This window comes from Zosterops lateralis (assembly GCF_965231275.1).
Source record: "Zosterops lateralis genome assembly, chromosome: 3".
NCBI lineage: Eukaryota > Metazoa > Chordata > Aves > Passeriformes > Zosteropidae > Zosterops > Zosterops lateralis.
In genome coordinates, this window is record NC_139764.1 from 486,243 (window position 1) to 512,435 (window position 26,193).

The following is a 26,193-nucleotide window of genomic DNA, read 5'->3' on the forward strand; positions in this document are numbered from 1 at the left end:
CCAGTGTATTCCCTTTTCTCCCCTGCCTTTCATCTCTGCAATGGGGGGGATACCTCCATTCCAGCCATTGGCCCTTTCGCTCCAGGAACTGTTGTTGCGGCTCCTGGCCTCCTCCTGCCTCAGAGACAGCCATCTTTGGGCTTGCTGTACTGCTCCAGGAGTTTTCTTCCTCCCCGCATCTCTGATTCTGCTTTTCTTCCCTCTTGGCTTCTTGCCCAGCTCTTTGGGATCATCTCTCTCCATTTCAGACACCCAAATCTTGTTGCTCCATCCCAGACTCTCCCCTCCAGCTCTGCTCTCCTGCTCTGTTGCAGCACCAATGTTTAGTACTCAACGCATCTCATCCAGTCACCTCTTTATTCTCTCCATATGTGGGGTGTGTGTCTCTGGCAGGATATTTATATATATTCTTATTTGCCGCCTCCATAAAATACCCATTCAGAGTAGGGCTGGCTGGGGTGACCCAGATGCACAAGAGGAAATGTTTCATATCTCGAGGAGCACCGTCTGTGCCCCCCAGCAGCCCCTCCTGCCCACCTATCAGATGTAGGGCTTAATGGGCTTAAGAATTAGAGCAGCTGCTTGGTGTAGAATTTATTGACTGGCTGTGCATAACAAGGGGAATTAAAATCCTAGTTGGCTGAGCCGCTCCCCATCACTTGGACGATTTTTACTTTTCTCGGGGCTCCTGGGCTCTTCCCTCCCTCCTGCCTTACTCAGGTTGATAACCTGCCCATTGATAACCTGCCCAGGGAATAGCAGAACCCTTTAGGTTCGAAAGGGCCTTGAAGATCATCCAGTCCATGTCCTTGGGGTCGTGCCACCCTCTTCCCCAGTGGTCTCCAGGTGGAGGCAATGGTGACAATGGTGTCTGGTGTCCAGGCCCTGCTGGAGCTGGCTGCCTGCCTGCTGCAGCTTTCGGAGAAGGGATATTTAGTGGATTACTTGGTGTCACCCAGTGCCATGCCAGTGAGGCTCTGTTGCACAAAAAGGATGTTAAGTAGGCCTTGTGTAGATGTGGCCACCAGGCCTTCCTGCTGCCTCTCCTGGGAGCTGGGGCCAGGCCTCTGCTCTGGGCTGTACTGCAGCTCCCAGAGACCAGGAGAGGCTTTTCCTCCTGCATCCCTTGCTCTCAGAGAGCCTGAATGGGCACAGAAATGGCCTCACTTAAGGCTATGTCTCATTACTACATTAAGTCAACAACCACTTGAGTATCCAAGGATTTTGATCAAAGCTAGATATTGAAAGGGGGACAAAGAGTGGCAAACTTATTTGACTTCCACTTATTTCCAGAGCCTGTTGAGCACTCGGCTGTACTCCTCACTGGCCTGAAGTGTGTTCCTGGGAGACCAGCCACCTGCTCTCTGTGGTCAGGAGAGAGGCTCCAGGCTGTGAGGAGGGAGGGCGGGCGGCTGTCTCCCTGCCTGTGCCTTGCCTCTGGCACCCAGCAGAGGAGAGGGGAGGTGGCCCCCTGTCCTATCCCTGGGGACAAGGGACCCTGTGGTGTGGCAGTCCTGCAGCCAGACAGAAGCTCACAGGGATGCACTGGTGGGATAGGCACCAAGAGCTGCTGGGAGCTCGAGTGTGGTTAGTCCAGAACAATGCAAATCCAGATTCTTGCTTGCTGTTGGGGTTCAGTTGGGTCTCTTTAATTCCCTTTTCTTGGAGTGAGGAAAGACAAAAACTGGCTTCTCCTGCCTGCCTGCAGCATGCTCTGGGGATGGGAAGAGTAAGGAGGCAGGACAAGTTCCAGCTTCAAAGAGGACCCAGTGCAGGCTCCCTGGGGGCCTGCTGCAGGTGCCACCAAAAGAACTCTGAAATACTGGGCATCCATTGTGCTGTGCCGAATTCCCCATCTTTAACACAGACAATCTTCTGCCTCCACCAGCCTTGTCGAGGCTGTGGTCCTGTGAGATGTCAGTGCAGCACCAAGCTGCAGCAGCACAAAGTCTTCAGGATTTTTTACATGGAAATCAATCAGGATTTCAGATTCTGCTGGAGGCAGGACTGAGGGGGTTTTACTGCAGAGTGTGTCATGGTCATCCCTGTCTCCTTAGTGCTCTGTACCTAACGATGCTGTAATAAAAATAATCTACAGTAAATGTATCCCATGTCCTTATTTAATGATAAAACTTCCTCAATACAGTGAAAATAAACTGTTAGTGAGTCTCAGTAGTGTCTACAAAGAGGGTGCTATCTCTTGGATTAATATGAAGTCCCCTCCAACAATTCTTAGTGTTATTTGCAGAGGGCTGAAAAACAGCAAGAGGAACAGAAGCTTTCATGTGTTTTGTTGTTTGTTTCTTTTCCTTGCAGGCACGTCTGGGCATCGTCACTCCGGGCTGAATCAAGACCTATCTGAGCATTCACCCTTCTGTCACAGAAGAAGCAAAGGATGCAGCAAGGCTCAGAGGTACTCCTGCTTTGCACTAAACCCACTTTTGTTACCATCCTGAAAACCCTTTGGAAATATGAAAACAGAAACCTATTCTGGCTGAAAGACCATTGAAACCCAGAGAACTCCAAGTTTAACAGGGGAAGTCATGGTGAAGGCAGAGTGCAGCATGGGAATTTGCATTCAACAGGGAGGAAAATGAGGGATTTGGGCAGAGAATAACTGATAGGTGTTGTAAATTCATTAAAAATGGGCTATAAAAGATACACTACAAGGTTCTGGTGACAGACCAACAAAGCTTTTTTCTTCCCCTTCATTGTTTCTACTGTCACAGGATCCTCACAATAGCGGGTAGTTTAGCCTTGTACTCCACGGTTTGTTATCTGTTCTTCTATTTATTAATGCATTCTTGGGTCTTAGTGATGTGATAAACCATCCACGCTTTTCTTTTATGGTTTAATAGGATTCTTCTGGAACCCCCTCCATGTTTACATAACCTCGCAATTCACAGTTATCTATCATTTATTTCCTACTTTGTGCACTCTTGATAAAGCTGCAGCAGCGAGGGGCGTCTATGCCCCAGCTGTGGAGTATTGCCCATTTGGGCTCCTTGGAAAACAAAGCCTTGCCTAAAAACAGGGTCTTTCACAGAGGCAGGATCTTTTCCGTCCTGCAAGACGGAAGTTTGGAGCCCTCCATCTCACAAAGAGATGGTCTGGGCTCATGAGGGTCTCCAGGCAAAGGGACTGGAGACCCATGAGCCTCCAGTGCCAGCCCCGGCCCTGTGGAGGGGCTGAGCTTGCCTGCATTAGGAAATAAACAATTCAGTGCTTTCTCTGGGAAATTCCAGAGCTCCTTTCAAGGAGCTTGGCTGCTGGGACAGTTTGCTGCCCAGTGGAGCTGAGGTGGAAACTTTTTTCGTTAAACAGCCTTTGGAGAATGGAGCACCAGCATCACTGCAAGGCCGCTCTTCATCAGAGGCAGAAAATCTAAATATGTCATCTAAATATGACACCAAACCTTTATTAAGCATACAGGGGAAAGGGATGCGAGACCTCATTTATGATTTCATTCATAATCCCTTCAAAATGAGTTGGTACCAGTATGTGATAAGTGGATTATGTGTTAGGCCCAAGTAAAGCCAGACACAATTAGTGCTTTAATAAACTGGTTGTATGCATTACTAACAACTAAGTCATAAGGGAATTGATGTATTTACAAACCCTAATTAGTAGTTTGTTACTGTGATACCAAATTTAAACAAATCTGTAGCATCACTGACCATCTGGGTTAGAAATCTCTGTTTTGAATTTAATTAGGAAATAGTTGTGACAGAAAATTAGTCCTTATTAGTTAGCTAATGATCAGCATTGCCCTAATTGAAATGAAGAACTGGCTGGCGGGTTTTTGAGATGTTTAGATACAAGCAGAGACAATAAAAAAATATTCTCTCACTTAGGACTTTGTGAGCTGCAGTGATTGATTAAATAACATCCCCCTGATATTTTAGCAGCTAAAATGCAAATGACCCAGTGATGAGTGTGCATGACAAAAAAAACCTGGCAATTAGAGCTGCGCATTTCTGAGTGTGCTTTTAAAAACGATTCTGCGGGAGTTGGCCTGGTGTGGATACTCTGGGGGCACCAGCTATGCCTTCACCTTCACCTTTCTCCCCTCAGGTATCCTCAGGAAGGGCATCAGCCCTCCCAGAGCAGGAGCCTGGCTACTTTTCCAGTCCTGGTGCTTGCTTTCCCAGAGAGCAACTCGGCCCTGCTGCGGCACAGCCAGCCCAGTTTTAACACCCAGTGCTTTGGTGGGAGCTGGCTGTACCCAAAACCTGCATCTACTCTGTCCACGCCAAGCAGACTGTGGGTGTTCAGTGGCTGATCCATGTGGAGAATGACATCTGGATCATTTCTGGAAGAACACTCAGGGCAGAAGTGAACATCCCACCCTTGCCTTCAAAATACAGACAGGCCCTTTAGGACACAGGCTGCAGTTCTTAATTCATTTGTGCCTTCTCCCTTTATGGTTCTCCACAGCACTTGGGATGTTAGGATTCCCAGTAACATTTCCAGGTGAAAGGAAACACGTGTTGGCAATATCACCCATGCCAGCACTGCTGTTGGAGCAGTACTGGATACTGAGGAACTCTTTCTGTCTTGGAACAGACAATGAAGTTTCTGTCGGGGCTTTAAATCATGTTGAAAGGAATTCCCCGATGGCTTCATCAGTCACTGTGTAAGATTGTTAGAGATCTCCACCAGCTAATAAACTTGATTTGGGGTTTGTTTTGCTGGCATTTGCACAAACCCTCTGAGAACTATAGTTACTGTATTCCCATACAGTATCTGAATTCCAAATTGAAATGCCTGTTCCTCTCTCCTCTGGGAGGCGAAATAAACCTTTGCCATAGAATATGAATGTCGGTTGTTTCTCTCAGTAAGCTGGTGCATTATTATTTGAGGAGATATAGTGTTTGACAAAATCATTTATTTTGTTTCAAATATTTTATTGAGTAATAAAACTTGTATGTGCTGCTGCCACATGGAGGGATTTGTGCCTGTTAGGCTGTGAGGGAGGCGGGTGAAGGAATGGCAGCCCCACCATGTGTCCCTCAGTACTGCTGTCCTGTCCCGCTGTATCAGGCTGAGCTGTTGTTGCAGGGGGCTGAGCTGAGCCCCCAGCCCTCTCTGCTCCACCCACCAGGGTGCTGCGGGCTTGGGCAGCCACACAGAAAAATAAAGGCTGTATTGTTTTCTGGGCTGAGGATTTTTTTTTTCCTACCCAGCACTTGCAAGTTTATTATGAATGATCCCTTTTCACAGATGTTCCTGTTCTGAATGGGGAAACAGCAGTGTTCCAGTCTGTAAAGATCCCCTGTGAGCAGAACCAAGTTCAGCTGAAGGAGGCTGTCAGCCAGGCTGTGACCACCTGGCTGGCCGGGAGCCCCTGACCACAGGCTGAGGCCGGGGGGCTTGGGCTCGCCAGCAGGGCCAGGCAGGCAGAGCATGGCCATGCCCTGCTGGGTGCAAACCTGCTCTTCTCCCTGCCCTGCCTCTGAGCTGGGGTTCAGCAAGGCTTGCTTCAAACCCTGCTGTGGTTTGCTCTTTCCTTGGGCTCCCTCTCCCACCCTAGCATCTCTCATCTGTGAGACTGGGCCAAGGGGAGTTCTTTTCCAGCCCAAGGCTGCCCAGACTTGGGGACACGATGCCCTCTGAGATGTCTAGAGCAGCCAGGCTGGGAAGGGGTTTGCCCAAGGGGAAGCCAGCAAATCCGGGCTTTTGATTTTTGCTCTGCTGCTTCATGTCTCTGTTTTACATGAAGATGTTTGCTTGCAGGGCTCACGGCAAGAAGAAAGGTTTGAGTTCTCCTGTTTTAACACAGTCAAAAGCATCCTTTCCATGGGTGGCAGTGCACAGGAGGCCCCATGAGTGTCCGTGCAGATGCGCTGCTGGAGCTGGTGCTGGCAGCTTCCGGGGTCGCCAGGGCCACCTCGTCCTTCACCCACCAGCAGCTTGGGAGTGACATTGATGGTCTGCAGCAGGAGCCCTCCCGCCCACGCCCCGCCAGCAGTATGACAGCTGCCACCGAGCTTTCTGAGGGGGGATAGGGTTTAATGCCCTGGAAAATCCAGGACCCCGTGGAGCATGCAGAGGATTGGCAAATGGGGTGTGCTGGCAGGCACATGTCACCTGTGAGGTGCGCTTTTGAAGCCTCTGCTGTGGAAAGCAGCATGTGGTGCTGCCATCTCCCCCAGCCCTGGGCTCAGCCCCCGGATGATGCAACATGTCCTTGTCCTGCAGTGTGCCTCGTGCCATTTGCACGCCCTGGGTAACACAGGTTATTGTTCCGCAGTGCTGAGGCTCAGCCACAGATGTTGCTCAAACAGTTTCGGTGTTTGTGGTGCACGTTTAGCATCGCTTTCAGCTCACCCCTGAAGCAGTGATTGCTCCAGCCTGGTTCCAGCTGGCCAGGCAGGAACAGGGTGTGCAGGGACTGCCACCTGGCCACCAGTCATCCTTTTGGGGAGGTTTAAAAGCGTTTCTTTAGGTGGCTGCCTCGATCCACATGTGTCACTTCCATATCCATCTGCCTACCAAGGATGGCCTCAGGCACATTCTGTCACTGTGGGGGTCTTGGCCACTGCCAAGGTCATCACCAGCAGGTGTGGGGACTCGTGACTCGTCTGGGAGATGGATGTAGGCATCGCTTTCCTGCAGCTGGTCGGTCATTAGTCCTCACTGTGGAAAGGCTTAACAATTCCAACCCGGTAAATTATGTGCCATTCCTCAAAAAAGTGGATAAATAAATGGGGCTAGAGCATGTCTTTTTTGCCCTGAGCTTTGGCTTATTGATTTGGACATATTTCCAGGCTGGGAGTAATCAATTCTTGGGCAGAATAAAATTATTTCGGGCAAACTCTTCGAGCAACTCGTCATTAATTTGCCTTTTGCCAGCGCTCGGCATCCTTGAGGGCAGTGCCCTGGGGATCTCCCGGGTCTGCCAGGAGGGAGGGCGGCGGCCGCCGGGGCTAATGAATGCGCTCTGTTTGCTCATCTTTACAGAGTCCCTTATTACTGCTAATTGGGAGGGACAATTCAAACAGGCACAGAGAAGCAGTTGTCGTGGGAGCGTGACTTGCTTCTCAAGGAGCGGCCGGGAGCCCCGCGCCCGGCCGCATCTCGCCTTTGTCGGGGACCCCTCCGGAGCCGGGCACCGCGGGTAGCACGGGGCAGCTCGGGCCCCGCAAAAGGACATACAGACAGACAGATGTGCATCTGTCCGCGACGCGGAAGAAGTCACCGGCTGACGGAAAGGGGTGGGCTGCTGGCTCCGCGCACGGGGTCGGAGATGCGCTCCGCTTTAATGCGCCCCGCCGCACCCGGGATGCTGCTCCTGCAGAGCCCCTGGGGTCTGGGGAGGACACGCTGTGCCCTGACTTGTTTTGGGGCTCTCTGGCAGGAGAGAGATCTCGCCTTTCCCCGTTATTTATACGTTCAAGTGTTCTCATCCAAGCTCATATTCCTTCATTTATTGCTGCTTTCCCTAATTAAAACCTTTTGGATTATTCCCCTGCACACTGTGAGCACTCCTTGCAGCTGGATACTGATTCCGTTTCTACAACAGGATTGACCCGCTGCACTCATTTTTGAGAGATTTTTTTAACGTTACTTGGGGAAAACAGCTAAGCATAAATGTTTTGGAAATAAGAGGAGGATGGGCTTTGTTTCTTGGCCACGTTTCAGGTTTGTAGTGCTGGACAGCAAAGGGGAGTGGGCTCAGGGAAGCAGTGATGAGGGCAGGGAGGGCACTGTCCCTCTGTCCTTCCCTGAGTCAGGGGTGTCCCCTCAGGTTCAGCATGTGCCCAGACATGCTGTGGAGCAGATGGGGTCCCCTGGGCTCAGGGCTGCAAATGAGAGCTGAGAGAGGAGGGAACTACTGCCTTATTTTGAGAAATTTGGTCTGGCTTGAGCCTGCATTTCCATTTTTGTCTGTTCTTTTCTCATATAAAAATGAAGGTTTCCACAGTAAAAACTTGTTTTTTCTTTGAATTAGTAATTCTGTCCTAAAAAAAAAAAAAAAAAAAAACAAAAAAAAAAAAAACCTCCACATCTCCTGTTTGTGGTGTGGGAGGATGGAGATTATGTGCATCTGCAGCCTGGCTTTAAATATGCTCCAAAGGCGTATTGTGACGCGTTGTCCCTGAAGGGGATAAACCTAAGGGAACAATCTTAATCTCAGAAGTTCGCACCCACCACTAAAGTACTGGCAGAAAACACTCTGTGTGTGGCTGGAATCCTCAAGAGGAGCCCCAGCCCTGGCAGAACAGCCAGCAAGAGGCATTTTTTTCCTTTTGCATGTGTGGTGCAGATAAATCAAGTTTGTTTTGCAGCCCATTCTGCTTGAGATTTCCTGTGTCATAACTGAATGAATTTGTTGTTCATTGATACCTTAATATATAAGTTGTTGGGGAGGGATTTTTTTTTTTTTTTTTTTTTTTTTTTTTTTTTTTTTTTGAGAGGGAAAACAATGTCCCCTTCACTTGTGCCTGAATGGATTCATTTATTCTCCATAACCTCCGGAAGTCATTTATTTCGCCCCGCGACAGCTGCAGGGTCTGTTTGTGTAGGAGGGCTGGCAAGGCCCGGCTCTTCCTCCTGCCTGTGCCCAGCGCCAGCAGGGCCGGGTTGGGCGCAGGCTCCTGGCCTTTGGGAAGGGCTTGGGACAAAACCGCACTTGGTCTCTCAGAAATGGCTCTGCTCTGCTTGGGGTGAGGCCGTGACACAGTGGTGTTGCTCTCCTCTCCCCAGGGATGCTCCTGGGCATTTATTTCACTCCCTCTCTTCATACTGCAAGTCACTGATGGGCCCTAATCAGCAGCAATTTAATTAATATACATGCCTTTGCAGAGATTGTGCTTCTGTAACTTATCAGTAACTAGGGGCCATGTGGTGGGAACACAGGATCTTTTCTATTTATTAAGGAAGGAAGGGAATTGCTTGCTGAGGGGATATCAGTGTTGGTCCACTATACCCTACAGCCCAGTTTGGTGAGGCCAGAAACTTCTGTGTATTTCAATGGCCAAAATAAATTTTAAAACGTCATGCTTCCCCAAAAACACTTCCAAACACCCTAAGACCATTTCCTGGGAGAAACCTCACACATGTCCAGGCTCGGCAGTGCCAGGCCTTGTGGGTTATCCCTGCAAACCTGGAAGCAGCTGTCAGAGCTGGTGAAGAAACGGGAAGGGAAGAACTCGTGCTGCCGTTGTGTTGGGTGTGGCAGCGCATCCTTCGGCCCCTTTGGGCACATAAAAAGTGTCTCCTAATGCCACTTCTGGCCTTCCTTTGCTCAGAGGAGAAAGGTGAAAGGACATAGAATGGAATGAGGAAGGAACCCCTCCATACATCTGTGGATCTGTACTCGGCACAGTGTGTGATATCCACTGACCTGGGGCTGCTCCCCTGGGCTCCCTGGTATGCCTTGGCATGTGTTTGACTTCCCCAGAGCTCCAGTGAACGAGTGTGTGCTGTCAAGCTGGATTGAGACTTCATCCCTCCCCTGCTAAAGGATTGCAGATCATCCATGGTCCAGTCAAAATCTCCCTTCCCACTGCACCTTTTCCCTCAGAACCTGAAAGAAAACCTGGCTCTGGAGGTTTGGGGTTGTGTTCCCAAGCTCAGAGTCAGCTCACCTCCCCTTGCTGTCCCCACCTGTGCTCTAGTCACCTCCCCAGGCAGAGGCTCTGCCACCCATGGGAACCAGAGCCAGGACACTTCCCTGTGCCACAGCAGCCCCATGGCAGCATATCCGGGGAGGATCCATCCCTCTCTGCCCCTGGGGGTGGGGGCACGGCCTGGCCGTGGGAGGAGGGTGCCCACGGGTGGGGAGTGAGGATGGAGCTGCTTGCTGGGCTCCAGGTTCTCGGTCATCCCCAGACTGCAGAGGCAGTGGCACTGACCAGCTGTGCAAATCAGAAATAATGTATGGCTTAGCAGAACTTCTTCATTAAAAGGTTTTGGGAGTAATGTCTAAAATGAGTGGCTGGGGAGGTGGGGAGGGAGGGAAGCCCCAGTAGACCCCAGCTACGAGCGTGCAGTCACACTGCGCCTAAACCTGGAGCCGAGAATTGGGTTTGATTTTTTTTTTTAAATTTAAAATTCAAATGTCTGATGTTCTTAAATTGAACAAATGATACTTTAAAAAAATACATCAGGCTCCAGCATCTGCAGATTATGATTTGCATTTTGAAATTGGCTGCTTGAATTGAACAAGGATGAATACTGTCACTCTTCTTTCATTCGCTCCGTTTATTTCATGAAATGCTAGAGGTCAACCCTTTGTCCTTAAATTAGTTACTATAAAAATCTTTTTGTACTTTTCTGCTTGTTATGATGTCTTCTAAGGAGAAGAAAAGGTTGCCATTAATTATATCTTTGTTGAATATGGATATCTATTCAGAGTTAGTTAAACAGTTTCAAACAAAATTAGCATTGAGCAACTCTAAGGCCAGCTTTAGGTTGGTTATCAAGAATTTTTTGCTAAGAGAATGCTCTCCTGCAAGTGTGCATTATCTAATATATTCAGCTTTCAGTTGCTAATTTTTTTTCCAGATGAAGATGGGCTTAATTGAGGTTGTGCTTTTAAGTTTGTAGAGCTCTTCAGCATCTCATACAAAAGCATCTAGAGGCTTTTCATTTGTCTTGAGTATGTTTTAGATGTACAAATATTATTTACTTTAAACTCTAAATCAAAAGGCGCACTGTAACTATTTTAAATAAAACATTATTCTCTGCTGAAATATATATAAATTCAAAGGGAGGCTTTTTTCATTATCACTTAATTTATGTGAAAGAGCCACTATTAGCAAATTTTAGGATAATATTGCAGGAGTAGTGCAGTGGCTGGTCTCGCACAGGCATTTAGCCATGTAAATTCCTTGTCAGAGACAGAGGCTGTGAGTTAGGGATGAGACACAGCCCCAGTTTCACGCGTGGCTCGGAGCTGAGAGCCTCTGCAGCACGGCTTTGGGGATTACACGACGCTCCTTGCCTGGGGAGCGTGGATTTTCAGGAACAGGAGCAGGCACCTGTCTCTCTGCTGAAGGCTGAGGGCTGGTTTCTTCTCCGCTCTCTACCAGTCCTAGAGCAGGCCAGGGTGGCTTTCATGAAGGGTGACAGGGCTGGATGGTTCCTGAGGTGCCCATGCCAGTGATGGGGCACTGCTGAGGCTGCTCTTTGTCTGCGCCATGCCCCTGGGACCCGACAAAAAGCCCTTCCTTGCCCCCAGAAAGGCTTCTTAACAAACCCTAACAAAGCCAAGCCCCATGGCAGGTCACCCAGGCTGTGTGTGTGCCTGTAAGGCACACAGGCTTTCCTGGCTGTGGAGCCTGGGCAGTGTGGAGGGGCCGTCACCAGCCACAGATGATCCAGCTCCGAGCCAGACAATAATGGGCTCAGAAGATGGGAGGAAAAGCTACAAGTGAAAAAAAAAAAAAAAAAAAAAGGGGGGGGGGGAGGAGATAATTAGCAAAAGTAATAAGAAAGAAAATATAAACGTGGTAGCAGAGGATTAGTCCTAGTCATTGGAAATGCAGATGATCTCCGTGCTCGCTCCCAACATCTTTTTTCTAGGCTTGTGTTTCAGAAAGGACTTTTCTCTTGCTGTGTTTTTTCCTCCCCTTTTTCTCCTCCTCAGAGCAGCAGTGCTGCTTTCCCAGCAGCATTAAATATTCCCCAAGCTGAGACCTTGTAATGCTTTTAGGTATAATGTACAGACTTTTTTCATTTTAAATGGTAGCTCATAATGACATTGTGGAGTAGGGATCCCAAGTCAGCCTTATTATCATGGCGTCTCCTTGAGCTGAACCTCTGAGAAATGTGAAGGGGAGACCTTTTGGAATGAACAAATCCTTTAGCTGCCTATAATTATTTATTAAAAATAGGCGGCCAGGATAAAGGCCGGGAACGGGGAGGGAGGAGCAGCATTCCTCTCCCTGTCCGTCCCTCCGTGCAGGCACACGTAGATACACACCCGGGCAGCCAGCAGAGCCGCTGCCGTGGGCGGGCTGGCACTTTAGAAATATAAAATAATAGCTGTGCAGCCGGAGAGATGAACCGTGCGCAGGTGACACGTGTTTTTTATGCACCGAAGGGAGACGGCTGCGTCCTGCCCGCTCGGAGCATCCCGCGCTGCTGGGGAGTTTCACGGCAGTGCTGGGCAGGCTTGGGAGGAATGTGGGGATGAACCTGCGCTTGTGGTGCCTGGGGGAAAGGGAAATGAGGATGGGAGCAGTGCTTTCCCACTCTGTGTGCGAGTGGTGAAAGCGAAACCATTCTTCTTCATTAGCTGGGTAAAAGAAAGGAGGAAAAGGGGGAACAAAAAACAAACAAATAAACAAAAAACCAACAAAAAACTAAACCAAACAAACAAACACACACACACACACACACACAAAAAAAAAAAAAAAAAAAAAACCAACCAAAAAAAAAAAAACCACACAACCACCAAAACAACCACCAAAAACAAAAACCGACCAAACCCAAATCAAACAAACAGATACAAAAAGCAAAAGCCCTCCGAAGCACCAAGCAAACCTTGCTGGGACTTCACAGAACGCTCGCCCCGGTGGCCGCAGACGTGTCCAGCTCCAGTGCCCTCCGCAGCAGCAGGGAGCGCCGCGCTGCCGAGACCCTTTCCGCGCGTCGGCAGAAATTTTATAAACTTCGGTTACTAAAAAAAAAAAAAAAAAAAAAAAAAAAAAAAAAAAAAAAAATTAAAATAAATAAAACATCTTTGGGGTCAATTTTCCACTTGTGTCTGTAGCTCTTGAACAAGTACTTTTATGGTTTCTTTTAGCACACAGGATTTATCTACAGCTCTGTGAAGGGCTTTTACATTTAATCCAGAGCTGAAGTAGTAATTTGTCGCCGGCGCTTCCTAGCAGGCTTTTCTTTTAATTTAGCCGGGATGCGGGCCCTTTGTGCGGGCTAATCTGCGCCGCACAATGCCAGGGCACCTCGGGGCCCGGGCGGCTCGGAGCCGCCCCTCAGATGTCCCCCCGGCCGAGCGAGGGGACGCGGTGAGTGCCGGGCGGAGGGAACGGGCTGGGGGCACCCCGGGGCTGCACCCACCGCGCTCCCGGTTCGACCCGGTTGGGAGCTCAGATGGATTTTCTACGTGTGTGCACGGAGCCGTCGCTGCACGGAATTTATAGGAGCTCCTGTGCCTTTTCTGCATAGGCTCTGGTTTGGGTTTTTTTCTTTTCAGTCCACTTAGATAATCGGTTTTTAAAACCAAAGTTAAAAGTTCTTCTTACTTACATTGGGGATAACGTGTTTGGGTTTGGTTTTTTCCTGGAGGAGGCAGTGCTTTATAGCCTGTCCATATATATTTTTCAGGGAGATAAAAATATCATGGTAAAGGAAGAAAATCTTTTACCAGTTCTTTATTTTAATTGAAGTATCACCGTTTTTCGAATAATTTTTAAAACGACAGTTTCACCCTTCTGCCTTGCAGATGCCTGTCTTTTTTATTAAAAATAGTATTGTTCTGATCTCAGGCGATGGACGAGTATTTTATTCCAAATACAGAAACGTCTCGGGGATACGTTTGTACGTAGCAGAAGCATATGAAATAGTGGCCGACAAATATAAAATAGCATCTCATAAATAAAGATACCAATACTGCAATATTAAAAATGGGAGCAGCTCTGCCTGCCTCCCTTTTATCACAACATTTCTAAATTAGACTGATACTGCAGGAGGCCTTTTAGTGACGGCTCAGGTAAGAAAGGTTGCTATATTTACATGAATTACGCCTGTACTTCATACTCTGTCCGGGGGCAACTAGATCTCTTTTCTGCGTTGGATAAATGTCATTGTACAGCAGCAGCACCTCTTAGGGTGGCACTGAAAAAGCTGCTTTTGGGAGCTGTGTGCCCCAGGTGGGGGGAGGGACAGACCCCCTCTTCTTGCCCAGGCCTGGCACGGGCATCCCTGAGTTGCAGCCCGAACTATCGCAGCCCCAGCCCGGCAATCTCCACGAGCCACAGAGAGGGGAGCCCGCAGGTACAGCAGCGGCACGTCGGGAGGGAGCTTTATGGGCATGATTTAGTGAATATGAGAACATATTTTGTGCTCCATTGTTTAGACTCAAGAAGGCATAAAATCTTTAACATCTATTTATCATGTAGCTGTTTTAATGTAAACATTTGTCTATTTGGGTGAAGTGTTTTCATTATTAAGCTAATTTCCACATGTTTCAGATAGACTGATGAGTTCGAAGCAGAGCACTCGCTGATGAGAAACGAAATTCGGCCGCGGCTCAGCCTGCTGTCAGATACATCTTCATTAGTTTTTGTCATTCACTGATGGCAAATGCTCTATAAATGAGATGACGATCAGGTCCGCCTTGATAACTTGCCTTATCTCATTAGTTTTCACATCAAAGTTAATCAGCAATGTGAATTGTAATTGCTGGAAGAGACAATGCAATAGATCACTCGGCCCTTTTTTTTCTGCGTGGCATCTTGAAACATCAGCAGGCTGGTGTGAGTAGATAGGCTCCGAAGGAAAATGATGTGGAAAGCATAATAAGCAAGCTGCTCGGAATTAATGAGCTTACCCAATAAGAAAAGAATAACCAATCAATGTGAGCTGGGCAAATATAATTTAGGAATAATTGCTTGATTGGTTGTCTATAGTAGGCTGATTTGACCACACACAAGGATTAAGAATTAAGATGTCAAGGCAAAAAATAATTTGGCAACTGAGGGCATGTAATTTTTTGTTCCCCTCCCTTTATGACTGAAAGCGATTGCTGTTTGATATGTTATTCCCCGGGAATGAAAACATTAGACGGACGCGTGCTGGTGGGTGGGGTTCTTCCTCTCCTTTATGCTCCTTTTATCATACAAGGTCTTTCAAACCTCGCCGGGGATATTGCGGTACTGGACATTAAAAACAAATCGGGGGCGGGGGATAAAATAAAACTACAGAAAAGCCCCCAGATGCCTTCATTTGTGAGCGCTGCACGGAGAGGAGCAGGGGCTGCAAGCTCAGCACCGTGCCCGGTGTTTGCAGAGCCCGGCCGTGCCCCGCTCCAGACCTAAATCCGGAGCGCGATTCCTGCGCGGCACGCACTTTCCGTAGAATTCTCCCTACAGCCATTGGCCAATTAGTAAAGAACCCTTATATTCTTCTATCTAAACTACGGGGAAGGTTCAGCCAGAAGGTAAATTTGCTTTGATCTACATTACACCTAATTGAGTCACCACCAATGTCTCTATCCCAACATCAAGAAATGTGAAAATGTTAGATTATTTCACTAGGGATTAAACCTAATTTTCGCGTGTTCTGCATTAACCTATTAGGCTGACTCATCTGCATTGCTAATGCGGCTCAGGCAGCTGTCACCGCTAAAGAAAAACATGATCATGCAATCCTTGAATGAATGATTCCAGCTCTGATTAGTGTTAGTGAAGTTAGCTGAGCCCTGGTGATAAGGCAGGAAAATTCCCAGGTTGCCAATAGCTTTGAAAATTATCAGACTCTGGGCAAAATATAGCTGGCGGCGCGCGGAGCCTCCCTCCAAAGGCGACATTATTTAAGGCCATCTCTCTCTTCGGGCTGCTCGCAGGAACGTGGCTGCTGCTGCAGCTCCTTCCGAGGGGCTGGTGCCAGGAGTACGGATTAAAATACTAATGGGGAGCGACCTGACCGCGGACGGCCGCAGTTCCGGGCTTTAAACGCGGTTTTCAGAGAGGAGCGGTGGAGATGCCGTAGTGGCTCCGGCCGGGGGAAGGGGCTTGGGGAGGCCGATACCAGCCAGGGCCCCGGGCTGGGCTCCGCTCTTTGTTCACGAGGCGTAGGCACCGCCGTCAGCTCTAGCTATTCCTCATTCTATCAGTCAGATTTGAATAGGAAGAAGGGAGAAAAAGCAACAATGGCCCATCCCCTTGAGATGGGAAAAAAATTTAGGAGTGCGTTATCCCGAGCAATAGAGCCAGGAGCCAATTTAATCCGATTAGCGCCTGCTGACAATGCATGCTCCTCGCCAATTGTGGACAGAAGCTTTCACTTTATTTGTTTCCATTAGTCGGGAACCCAAGATATCGGAAAAGTGGAACTTTGCCCCAACAATCGACGAAAAAAACAAATTGAAAGGAATCGTCTAAAGTGTCAATATTGATCTTTTGGCGCTAACTGTGTGCGGAGAGGACTTGCTGAGTGCTCAAAGTTTGTGGCACCCGTTGCTGTGTGCTCTCGGTGCTCCCCGTCGTGGGGGGTGGCGGCTGTTCCCGCCGGGATGGTGGGTGGACAGGGCAGGAGCTGCCGAGGCGGAATAGAATGGTTTCAGTGGGAAAAGACTCAGAGTTGTTCACCAAACCACAGCGCTGATGGGAAATGTAGCAGAGCTTTAAACTGCCAGGCACCTGCTGGTGTAATTCCCAGTTTCTCAGCAAACACACTCACTGCAGGTGTCGGTGGAGGCTCCTTCCCATCACATTTCACGAAGAGAAGCTCCTTTTCACATGCTTGCAATGCATTCTCCTGTCTCTCAGCACCGATACCCGTGACAGCCACGGCACCGCCCGGGCATCGCCGGCGGCTCGCCCCTGTCCCCCATGACTGTGGCATCACTTCAGCCAGAACAGGCTGCACTTGGGCTCCATGTGGTGCTGCTGGAGTCACCTCCCCTGAACCACAGGGATTCCCTTGGTGCTGCCCCTCGAGGAGGGCCCTGCAGAGAGCACTGACCCCCTCAGGTTCTGCTGGGTTTCCTCATTGACCGTGCCTGGGGCATGGCAGAAGTTGGGCAGGTTGGTGTGACCAGGCCTGACCTGCTGCAAGGCCTGCTTCGTTTTCTTGGGAGAAGCAGCATGTCCCTCGGTGCTGCCCTGCTCATCCAAATCCTGCAGACATCCCCAAGAACTCTGAGAATGGCATGCTGGAGATCTCTGAGCCTGTCAGGCATTGCTGGGCAGGATAGAGGTGGAAACCAAGGTCAGCACCTGTCTCCTCCAGATCAGCACTGCTGGCATTAAAACGCGACTTTCAGAGCACCAGGGATCCCAAGAGGAATGGGAGAAGAGGGATGCGTGGCAGCAGGAGCACTCCCTGCACCAAGGGGCCTTCCTGGGGACCCCCACCATGGGCTGGCAGTGCTGGTGGGGAAAGCTCAGGTGGTGCAAACTGTAAGATTTGGGGTTTTACCTCCAAATTTTTTGCTGTCTGGAAAAGCAGGCACCCTCTGAGGTGTTCCCAGCAAAGGAACTACACTGCAGGCTGGGAGAGGTGTCTGTTAACATCCCAGGCTCCTGGAGTAGCTGCAGGCCAGAATTCTGTCCTGACCACATCCTCGCAGGCCAGGAGGGAACTTCCCTGACCACCTATCCCTCTCCTCCCAGTGGTGCTGCCCTGTGAGTGACAACCTGCCTGGGAAAAAACAGGTTGTGGGGGAATTATTCCCCAGAGCTACCCCACAAAAGGTACTTCTTATCCTAAAAGGGTTTTGTTTTTTTTTCTCCTCCCCTCTGTTCCAAGTGTCAACTGAGCAAAGTCAGGATCAGCTGCAGTTATTCCAGAGTACATGTCCACGTGCAGAATATTCTGGAACAGGTATTTCACTTTAAATTCATGCTTCATCTTTTTGCAGAATATTTTCCCTGTGTAGAGAAGCACTTGGCTGTGGTCTCTGCTTGCTGCTGTACTAGTGATAAAATGGATTGGCTGATCTAATAGGTCTTTTCAATCTCTGATTTTGAAAGCTAAGATTGGGAAATTAATTTCAGAAAGGTCAAAACAGAGCAAGGCTATCCTGCTGCTGTGCGATGGATCCTATTTTATTTTTTTTTTTTAATCTTCCTATTGAGGAAGCATCCTGCAAAAGAAAGAAATAAATAAAGCGGGCCGAGGAACACAAAAGTGTATAGATCTGCTGACCCATTCGCAATCCTCAGTTAATGAGAATGCCGGGGAGCGGGAGCGCTGAGAGGCTGCGGAGCCGGGGGCACCGACCCCGCGGGCGGGGAGCGGGGTGTCCCCTCCGCCCGCACCGCGCGTGGCCGGAGCCTGGGAGGTCTGCTCCCACCCCTCGGCTGGGAAAAACGGTGAGCAAATCCCTGGGGTGTTCACAAAAACCCAGCCCGAGACACCGAGGGGGATGACGAAGAGGGGCAGCGGCGTTGCTCGGGAACCGCAGGGATCGTAGAGAGGTTTGGGGAGTCGTGCCGTGGGGTTTTAGCGTGGAGAGAAACAGAAAACTCAGAAGGAGAGGAAAAAGGGAAAGCAAAGGCTTCACATAGGTGTTTCCCTGCTTTTAACTTATTTGTTCTCCTCCAACACACAGCCAAACAGTAAAATGGAGAGTAAATTGCTTCAGTGGTTTTAAAGACCAGGGAATCAGGGGGAGAGCAAAGGGGCCACTTGGAGGGGGAATGACTTCTTAATTAATAACAAAATAGATTTCTCTTGTACTTTTGTTGTTGTTGTTGTTGGGGTTTTGTTTTGGTTTGTTTGTTTGGGTTTTTTGTTTGTTTTTGTTTTTGGTTGCTTTGGTGTTTGTTTTTTTTTTGCCTCTCCACATGGTATATTCAGCAACCCGCTGAGGTGTCCTTCCTCTGTCCCCTTCTCTTCTTGTAGATGAGTATGGGCTCCTCGATTTTGGGAAGTGGGGAGAAATCCACCAGTTTCAGCAGCACTTATCAGACCCTGTGCCAACAGCCTAGAGAGGTTGTGCTCTGCCTGGGAGCTGCTACCTGCAGGGTGTCCTGGTGGGATTGCTGTGCAGCCCCGTATCCGAGTGGGATCCCTGCAGGGTGTCCCCCAGGGGCTGTGGCAGGGAGGAGTGGGGCAAGGGATAGGCCGAGGCAGCTGAAGAACTGAGCTGCAGCCAGTCCAGACCTCACGAGGCCCCTTTCCCTGATTTAAGGACAGGCTATACTGTGAGCATCTGGGTCTCCTTGGAGCAAACACGGAGAATGCTGCTGATTGCTCTGGAGATGTGATCTTGACTGGAATACTGGGCCAATGCAACATTAATTAACACACCCATCTCAGGTGCAATTCACTCCTGAACCTGTACGAGTCAGTGACACTTCACAGTTCCCTCTTTGCAGACAAATACTAAATGTGTGCAGTTCCAGGGCTGTCCCTGCCATTCCTAGAACTGTCCACTTTCCTGCTTTTCCTGTTGCTTTCTGCAGCCAGCTGTACAAAACCTAAACAGGAATAATGGGTAAAAAAAAAAATACCTCTAGTTGAGGATTCTGCTCCCAAGTTCAGTAGTAAATGGTAATTATTAGTCAATATACACAAACTACTTCATTTCCTTAACACATCCAGCCATACTGGAGGTAAAGCATAACCTGGGAAATGGGTCGCATATCTCATTCTGAAGACAAGATGCCCAGGAAAACGCTGGAGCACACAAACCCATCTGGATTTTACTTCACCAGCAGAGAATCCCGAGCAGGTTTGACTGGCCATCAGAGCACCTCTGGTGCTGGGCAGAGTTCTCGTACCTTGAGGTTTCTTCCTGTAACTTTCAGAGGAGTTTTCCCCAAGTCCTCATATTCCTTTCCTATGAAAGTGCATCTTTAGCTGCAAGAGAATCCAGGTGTCCAATACTCAAGCTTAGGACCAAACAGGCATTTGGGGCTTTATTGTCCTCTTTCTTTCCAGTTTGGTTTTTTTTTGTGTGCGTTGTGGACTTTTTAAAATTCAACCACTGCTTAACTTTATAATTTGAATGTTTTATTATCATTAATGCAATAACTTCACATTGAGTGTGCACCTGTTGCAAACAGGCTTGGAGGAAACAGAGTAATTCTTGGTGAGGGTGCCACAAAGGTGTGTCTCTGTTGGAACAGTCTGGGGACAAGCAGCATGTGGGGGCATGAGGGTGCCACAAAGGTGTGTCTCTGTTGGAACAGTCTGGGGACAAGCAGCATGTGGGGGCATGAGGTCGCCAAAAACTGTCCCTGCCCTAGCACATGCTGGCTTGTGACCTGAGCTGCTCCACGAGGATCCCTTGCCCTGGGAAAGTCACAGCTTTCCTGAGAGTTTCGCCCTGGCCAAGGACCCTACCCCAGTACTGCCGTGTAGGCTGTGGGTCCTCAGCCTCTGGCAGATCCCAGGAACACTGGGGGAATAGCCATAAACCCCATTTAAACAGGGAGCTGGTGAGAGGGAGAGGGGAACATTTATTACCATCTAATCCTGCTCAGATTTTCTACACCATATGTCTGAGCAGCAGAACATGTGAAATGTGTACTAATTACTCTGCCTGTGTCATGTGTGTATATTTTATATGCAGTCCCTGACCTTTTTGTTAATAACTTTACATTATATTCATTGACCTGAAACAAATTAAATTCAGTAGCACTCACTCCAGAATTGAATTACATAGTCTTCTTAATTGGTCTCTTATTTAAATGTGGAAAAGTAACAGTTTACCACCTGTAATTATTCTTTTCCTTAAGAAATTCCTGTGGAGAGCATGCGTGTGCGTGTCCATGGCACATATGCTGGGCTCCCTGTCCAGAGGGAATTCCCACAGGAACCCTAAGCCCACCTGGCAGTGTGGCACAGAAAACAAAAACAAAAACAAAAACAAAAACAAAAAAAAAAAAAAACCAACAACAAAAAAAACCAAAACAAAACAAAACAAAACAAAAACAAAAAAAAAAAAAAAAAAAAAAAAAAAAAAACTAAAAACTCTGTCCCTCCGAAGCAAAACCACTTGTACAAGTGTGTGAAAGCCCTGGAAGGATCTCCCCTGCTAGGGGAAAGGGCAGCCCTGGGTCAGCAGCCCCACTCAGCCCCAGCTCCCAGGAGCCAGCACTCCCTGCTTTGCCAGGCCCCATCCCGGGACACAGAGAGTACGGAGAGTGGAGGTGCTGCTCTGGGAATGCTGACCCACTGTGGAAGAAAGCCTAGCCAGCTGGAATCTTCGCTCAGCTTTCATCCTTTCAAGGCTGAGTTAATTGCCGAAGCCTCGAGGAGGAGACTTACTCTTTACTTACTATATTTAACTTAAAAATGCAAATGTTATTAGTGTCCCGATCAGTGATAAAGCCTTTGTGCCAGGCTTTAACCTCCATTAGGGGGGATTATGAGAACATATCCACATTGGCATTTTCCAAGTGTCACTGTGACAGCACTTGCTGCACAAATGCCTGGCTGTCACACTGAGGTTTATCACCAGGTTTTTTCCTGCGAATGCAGACTAATAAGCCCAGAAATTACAATTGCCTCCCTGCCGAATCTGTGATAGGCGGAAATAATGATATCAGTGCCCTGCTAATCTCCTGCCTCCGCGCTTGGCACCAGCCTATTGAGTCACCTGTCATACGCTGCTTTGATGAGGCGAATTCAATCTCTCAGCTATAATGACAATGGAGCCATTTTAATGTTTGGAAATGATTATGTGAAGGTTTCTCTTTGCTCTGTCTTGGCAAGCAAACCAGGTCAGCGTTCCGGCTGTGTCTCCTGCCACCACTAACGACTTGGAAGGAGCCAGCCTGCATTAAGTGAATATGCCAAGTTATTAAGAAGGAGATGCCGAAGGCAGCTGGATGGGGGAGATTCTTTTTATTTCCTTTTTCACAGCAAGTGTGTGCCTAAGAAGATGCTTCTCACACATGAGCATCTCCCACACATCCATGGTGCCCGGTGGGCCACGAGAGCCCCATGCACTGCGTGCAGACAGCCACAGGCTCCTCGCCCCAAAATCCACCTGAGAATGGCTGGCTTTGCACAACAGGATACATGGAGCTGGCTTGGCAAACAAATCATGCTCCCAAAGCTGTTCCAAGCCCTCCAGCCTGCTGGTGTGTTGGGAAGGGGGCTGCTGGGGAGCTTCACCCAGGGCCTGGCTGGGCAGCCGTAGAGAGAATCTCCTGTGCTAGATCCATGCCTGCCTGGGTGTCCATGTTAATTCACTTTGTGGTAGAGACGTTGAATTTCTCCTTCTCTCAGATGTCTCTGTGTGTGAAACCAAGTTGCACCCCACCTTTGAACAGGAGCAGAAATGCTTGGTTTGTTTATTTGAATATAAAGGAAAATGACTAAGTTTTCTCAAGCTGCCAGAGGTCCCAAATGCATGGAGAAAACCATCTCCAGAATGAGGGTTTAAGTCACCTTGGAGAAGTGCAGAGTCTGTCAGAGCCTGCTGCTGGAATTCCATAGGTTGGGCACCACCCAGGGACTTTCTGTGCTGCCCAGACTTCCAGCTGGATGGCCTCTCCCTGGTGTCTTTTTGCCAGGATCCTGTGGGTGACGCAGCCATGGCCCAGTCCTGAAGAGAGGCCGGCACATCCCAGCGGGAAGTGACACTTTCCATGCCGTTCCATCGCCACTGCCCTGTGGGAGCCTCTGGCACTGAGGTGTTCACCACCTTCCCTTGGCCTTCCCTGCCAGGGGATGGGTTTTTACTGATACAACATTAATTTTCCAGGATCTTGACCAAGTCTTTGCTAAGGCAGGGGTAAAGCAGCAGAATTTCAGATGTCAAGCTTCTACTAAAGTGAGCATTCGAGGCTGGCCCTGGATGGGCATCCTGGACTGCTCTTCAGTGGGTGAAAGGCAATTGTTGGGCTGGAGAAAGAATAGAACAGAACCCAATTGACCCACGCTGCACAGCAAGCAGCACTGAGCCCCTTTCACCCAGAGTCCTTGCAAAGAAATCTTTTTTATTAGAGCTGAGTGCTGAAATTATTTCAAGGAAGTGATTATCTGTCTAATAACAACTGTGCCCATGTGAGTGACTGCCGCAGAAAGAATTAAGGCAAAGGATTTGACGTTGAGGTGGCAGTGACACGGGCAGATGGGGCTGTCCCCTCGCATGTGTTTGGAGGGATGCACCTGCTGGGAGCTTGGCTCTGGCCCCTCCGGTGGGAACGGGATGGGTGGTGGCATAGGTGCCCGGATGTCCTTTGGTTTTGGGCTCCTCACCACCCTGGAGGAGCCCAGCTTGGGCCTAGGTGTCATCCCATTCCCCTGCCAGGCTGGTGCCCGCCTGTCAGGTAGCTGGGCACCGACACCCCTCACGCACCCCCACATCCATCTCTCCTAATTAAGGCATCCAATCTAATTAGGGCGGCGCCCCGCGCAGCCGCCCCGTGGGGGCGCATCAAAGCCGGCGTGGGGAGCGCGCGCGGGCAGCGCAATTACCCAAGTTAAGAAAACATCCCTGTAATTAGCCAGGCAACTCCGAGCACAAGGAATGGAAATTAGTCACAGCGCAATAAATTAGTCGGTGCATATATTACGTGCCGGGAGCACCCCGGGGGCCTCCTGTTTGCAAGGCTTTGGTTTGCAGCCCCATGCCTCTCAATAAAGCATTCATCCCTAGGTGATTATGTTCTAGAAAAAGGAGTTTTTAACTGAATTACAAATTTTCTTTTCTAATTCTTTTGTGGACAGAATTGGGATCCGTCACTTTTTTCTCTCTTTTTTTTTTTTTCCTTTTTTTTTTAAGGTCCGAGGAGCAAAGCCACTTCCCTCCCCCTTCAGCTAATAATTAATTTTCAGCTTTTCAGGGTGCTTCAAGACCCTGCATTGTTTGCTTTAATTAGGAGCGGTAGTTAAGGAACTATTTCAGAATCCCTCCCCAATTCTGAACTATTTTAGCTGTCGTTTCTTTCCTGGGGGAAGAAAAGGGGAGGGCAAAGCAGGAAATTGGACTGTAGCAGCACATAACATTTGCATCAAAATAATACAGCCGGCAACAGAAAATCACAATCACATCACTCAGAAGGAAGGAACAGAATACAAATTAAAGGAATAATGTAAATTTTTTGCCATTAAGCTTCAATGACCATTTGAAATGGTGCAAGGCACAAAGGTTTTGATGAGCATCATCCAGTTTGATTATTCATACTTGTGCTTCTGCTTGAATTAAAGTAGGAGTGCTAGAGCCTGTTAGAGCAAAATATTTGAATTGGTAGTGAACTCTCACCTTTACTTGCATCCATTTACTTTTCAAATGAATACCAGATAAGTTAGTGCATTTTATAATCGGCCTGTTTTCCAGTGAGTGCTGTCATTACATACCAATTTCTTTTAGAAGTGCTTCCTAAGAAACATTAAATGCTTACGAATAAGGATGTGTCCATCACTAGCAACAGCCCTCTGCAGGCAGGGCGGTGCAGGCAGGTTGTGAGTCCTCCCTCCCAGGGCTGTGTGCATGGCTTCTCCGGCCCTGAGTGGGCCTGCCTGCAGGCTGTCTGACCTGGATTGGGAGCTCCCTGCGGGCTCCAGGCAGGGATCCAGCCATGCTGCCCCACCAGTGGAGGTGTTGGCGGTGTGGGTGCAGAGCCATGCAGAGCCATGAGCAGGAACATCCCTGCCGGGCTTTTCAGCTGCAGCCATGGGAGGAAAGAGCATGGTCAGGAGCTCTCCCTCAGCTTCCAGCCTGCAGCTTTCTCTCCTGAGCAATCACTGCTTTATCCTGGTGCCAGCACTTGCACACACAGATGGCTTGCAGAGGAAAAACAAGAGGAAAGACCAGGACTGAATGTGGGTTTTCAGGGGCTGCCCTGTGAATAATTATGGATGCAGGGAAAAAGCAAGGAGCATTAGGGTGGGGTGGCAGGAACCAGTCTGGAGAAGCTTCCTTGGGGCCTGCTTTGACCAGTGTGAGAGGCTGGCAGGTTTGCTGGATGCCTCAAGAGCAAAACTGGCCATATGTTTTTCTGAGGAGATACTGTGGGATTCATGGCCTCAAAAGTTGCAGCAGGAGAGATTTAGATTGGATATTGGGAAAAATTTCTTGTCCGAAGGGCTGTTGGGCATTGGAACAGGCTATCCAGTGCAGTGGAGGAATCACCATTCCTGGAGGGATTTAACAGATGCGTGGATGGAATGCCTGGGGACATGTGTTAGTGGTGGCCTTGACAGTGCTGGGGGAACGGTTGGACTTGATGGTCTTAGAGGGCTTTTCCAACCTAAATGATCTTATGGGCTCCTGTAAAAGCCAAAAAGCAGACTTAAAATCAATGCAGAGAATTCCAGACAGATTTGGGTTGGAAGGACCTTAATGCTCATCTCATTCCATGGGCAGGGACACCTTCCACAATCCCAGGTTGCTCCAAGCCCCATCCAACCTGGCCTTGGACACTGCCAGGGATCCAGGGGCAGCCACAGCTTCTCTGGGCAAAGCCAATTTGCTAAGTAATAATTAAGTTATTCCTAATGAGCAACAAGCTGGTGATGCTGCCCAGAGCCATCCTCCAGCTCCATGGGTTTGGAGGTGTCAGCAGAGCTCCTGTGGGCTGGAAAACACCCGCTGCTGGACCAGTGGGAGCTGCGGGATGCCTCACCCTGCCCCGCTCCGGAGCTCGATAAAATGCCTTTTATTAAGATGAGGGAGGGAGAAATCAATGCGACTACACATCAAACCCGACCAAACCTCCGGTTTAGCAATTCCCGAGCAATCCCTCAGGAGCCAATGAAGGCCGGGTTATTTAAATTAGAAAGGCCGGGGATGAATGCCTGCCTTTGTCCGGGCTCTTCCCCAAGGTGATCTGGGTTAAACCCGTGCTTTCAGGGTTAATTATCAGCTGCTTTTCTTTTAAAAATGTTTTTTTTTCCTTATTGACACGGGGGTTGATTTATGTAATATCCATCATAATTCCCTGATTTCTGTAGATTACAAGGTTATCCTCAGGCACCGCTCTGCTGGCGGAGGGGCTCCACGCTGGCCTCCCACCCCTCTCCGGCCACCACCGCCCGCCCTCTAGCTCCCTGGCCCTCCTTAATTAGGGATGTTTAATACAAGGGGCTCTGGAGTGCAATTAAAACGAAATAAAACAAAAAGGCAGCATGGAAAAGCACAGCCCTGCTCTTTACTTCTGCCTTCTCCCTCTCCCCAGTGTCCAAAAACCAGCCCACCAGGGATGGTTTTTGGTGATCACCAGCCCCAGCCCAGCAGAAGCCCAATCCTGTTCTCTCCAAATGGGGGGAATGGACCCCATGCACTTGTGGGGCCACATCCTTGCATGTGAGCCTGGAGGTGCTGTGGGGCCTCTCCTGTCTGCGTCAGTAGTTCCATAAACCAGCTGAAAAAGACATCAGATTGGCACCCAGCACTCCAAAGCAGGTCTTCCAAGCCTGAATCCCCCAGTCCTGGGGAAAAAGAGCACTGCCTAACCCCTCCAGTCCCGAGGTTTGAGATGCCCCTGTGGTGTTGAGGAGATTTCCCAGTGCCTGGGCACAGGGAAAAGGAGCAGGACTGGGCTGGCAGGCAAGGGGAGGCACGCCCAGCTCCCAGCACGCGCAGCACCTCAG

At 49.1% G+C, this 26,193-nt stretch overlaps 1 long non-coding RNA gene across 4 annotated transcripts in view; it reads left to right on the plus strand.

Annotated features, from left to right (window-relative positions):
- LOC310907306 overlaps nt 1–26,193 on the plus strand; it is a 66,930-nt gene that overhangs the window by 26,489 nt on the left and 14,248 nt on the right. For 3 of the 4 annotated variants that reach the window (XR_014589595.1, XR_014589596.1, XR_014589597.1), the window contains exon 2: nt 2,317–2,413. This is a non-coding gene — a long non-coding RNA (uncharacterized lncRNA). Of the gene's footprint in view, nt 1–2,316; nt 2,414–4,074; nt 5,141–26,193 lie in introns of those variants that run through there. The other variant, XR_014589598.1, reaches the window with a different exon arrangement.